The sequence below is a fragment of the Labrus bergylta genome, chromosome 6 (genome assembly GCF_963930695.1).
Source record: "Labrus bergylta chromosome 6, fLabBer1.1, whole genome shotgun sequence".
NCBI classification, from domain to species: Eukaryota; Metazoa; Chordata; class Actinopteri; order Labriformes; family Labridae; genus Labrus; species Labrus bergylta.
Window position 1 is genome coordinate 950,958 of NC_089200.1, and position 2,500 is coordinate 953,457.

Sequence of the window (2,500 nt, forward strand, 5' to 3'; positions counted from 1 at the left end):
GCGGCCGATGTATTTACAGTAATCATTGGATGGATGGCTTTCTCTGCCCTCGTTTCTTTTCTTGTACACACAGAAACACACAGACAGACACACACACACATCCTGAAAACACACACAAAAAAAATACACACACACACACAAAGACATTACAAGGAACACACAAACGCACACAGAAGCAAAAAAGATGATCCCAATCAGTGTGCAGGAACGCACACCTACCAGCATGTGTGTGTGATCCACATTAACTGCAGCTGTAAAGTTAGACATTTTAACATAGAGCTCTATGGGGACTGACTCACTGCAGGAGACAGACTCTAGTGGACACTGGAGGAACTGCAGCTGTAAAGTTAGACATTTTAACATGGAGCTCTATGGGGACTGACTCACTGCAGGAGACAGACTCTAGTGGACACTGGAGGAACTGCAGCTGTAAAGTTAGACATTTTAACATGGAGCTCTATGAGGACTGACTCACTGCAGGAGACAGACTCTAGTGGACACTGGAGGAACTGCAGTGTTTTCTGAATGAACTTTGAAACGATGCTTAATTCTAGCGCAAACTATGACAGAGCCTTTTCTTTTGCACAGGTAAAAGTGCACTTAGACCGAAGACCCCGCCCACTTTCATAGCAGGCCAATCAGTGTGCAAAGTGGGCGTGGTATGTTGATTGGCTCTGGATGCCACTAAACATATAAATCTGTCAGAAAACATGTTTCAGATGTAGTTCAACAAACTGAAAGTACTTCTTTTTTAGAAGCATTAAACTCTCCTCTGACCAATAGGTGAAGTCGCTGTTAGTGCCGCCTAGAGAACACACTGCTCATTACAGCTACAGTGTGAGATTATTCATCAGAGGAAAAAGGAAATCTGATGATTTATCTTTTATAAAAGATGTGATCCGATTGGGCTAAATTGATATTGATCGTCTCGACTTTCTCCCGGCAAGACGGCGAACAAGACGATTCTCCAAAATGTCTGAGCCTTCCTTTAACAATGCGACTAAAGTGTGTGTGTGTGTGTGTGTGTGGTGTGTGTGTGTGTGTGTGTGTGTGTGTGTGTGTGTGTGTGTGTGTGTGTGTGTGAGTGTGTGTGTGGTATTGAGGACTGGCGGCCTGGATGTCGAACACAGAAGAAAGAGCCGGGATTAGTTCCACTTTGCAAATTGCCTCGCTTCACTGCCTCAGACAAACCCTCCTCCTCCCCTCTCCTCCTCCCCTCCTTCCCTCCCTCCCCTCCTTCCTCTCTCCTTCCCTCCTCCTTCGTCTCTCTCCTGCCAACTTTTCCCTGAAGAAGATATTTGCCATCAAGGGGTGGATTGATAGACGATAAGAAGGAGGAGAGGATTCAAGATGATGGATACCTTTCTTTAACCCGGAGGATGAGGGATGGAGGGAGGAGGAGGAAGAGGGGGGGAGGGTCTTAAGGACAAGGAAGAGGAGGAGGAGGAGGAAAGATGGAAGGACGACTTAAGAAAAGAAGGAGGAAATTAAAAAGCAGTCAGGAGAAGAGAGGAGTTTCAATATGATACGTTAAGGAAAGAAAGGTGGAGCAAAAACTTTAAGAAAACGAGGAGGAGAACAAGAGGAGGAGGGGAATACACTCCAGAAAGTGGAAGGAGGAGGAGGAGCAGGAGGAGAGAGGATAGTGAGGGAGGAGAGGGAAAGAAAGAGGGGACAGGAGGGGAAAGAGGAGGAGATAACTTTAATGTCAAAAGAGAGAAGGAAGGAGTGGAAAAAAGACAGGAGGGGGGAGGAGGTGCAAGGAGGATTCATGAAGGAAAAGGAGGTGTTAACTAAAAAAGGAAATTGAGAAGGAGGTGGGTTAAAGTTTACCCGAAGAAACTACGGGAGAGAAGAAGGGGGGGGGGGGGGGTACAGGAGGCTGAGGAGGAGAGATAAGATGAACATGCAGGAGCGAGGAGGTTAAAGAAGGACACAGGAAAGGAGAAAGGAAGTTGCAAAGAGGAGGAGGAAAGTAAAGAAAAGGAGAAAAGTTTCTGGAAGGAGGAAAATATGAAGAATGAAAGATGGAGGAGCAAAGAGGAGAAAAAGGAGGTGAAGGAAGGGTAGGCAGTAAGAGAGGGGAAGGAGGAGACGAGGAGATTACTCATCACTTGCAGAAACAAACAGAGAGAAAGTAAAGGAGTCAACGGAAAGGAGAGACGCAGGTAGTGAAGAGGAGGCAGAAATAGTAAAGGAAAAGTACGAGCAGACGAGGAGAAGGAGAGAAGGTGTGATGTAGGAGCTGAGGAGGAACAAGAGGAGGAGACTTGAAAGAGGGGAAAGGACGAAGGCTGGAAGATGAGGTGGCAGAAGATAGGGAGAAAGAAAAAGGCGGAGAGGAGAGAAAGTGGAGAAAAGACTTTAGAAATGTAGCGGAGGAGGGATGAGAGGAGAAGATTTTCAGGCAGAGGAGGCGAGGGAGGCAGGGTGAGAGGAGACAGTGAGAAATTAAAGAGATCAAAGAAGAAGGAGAGGAGACAAAGAGAAGGAAGGAAGG

At 46.5% G+C, this 2,500-nt stretch overlaps 1 non-coding gene across 1 annotated transcript in view; it reads right to left on the reverse strand.

Moving 5' to 3' along the window:
• LOC110003557 (uncharacterized) overlaps positions 1-2,500 on the reverse strand; it is a 15,113-nt gene that overhangs the window by 11,725 nt on the left and 888 nt on the right. Inside the window, exon 1 of the transcript XR_010666592.1 lies at positions 1-2,500. This exon is cut by the window's left edge and continues 1,467 nt beyond it; it is cut by the window's right edge and continues 888 nt beyond it. This is a non-coding gene — a transcript (uncharacterized protein).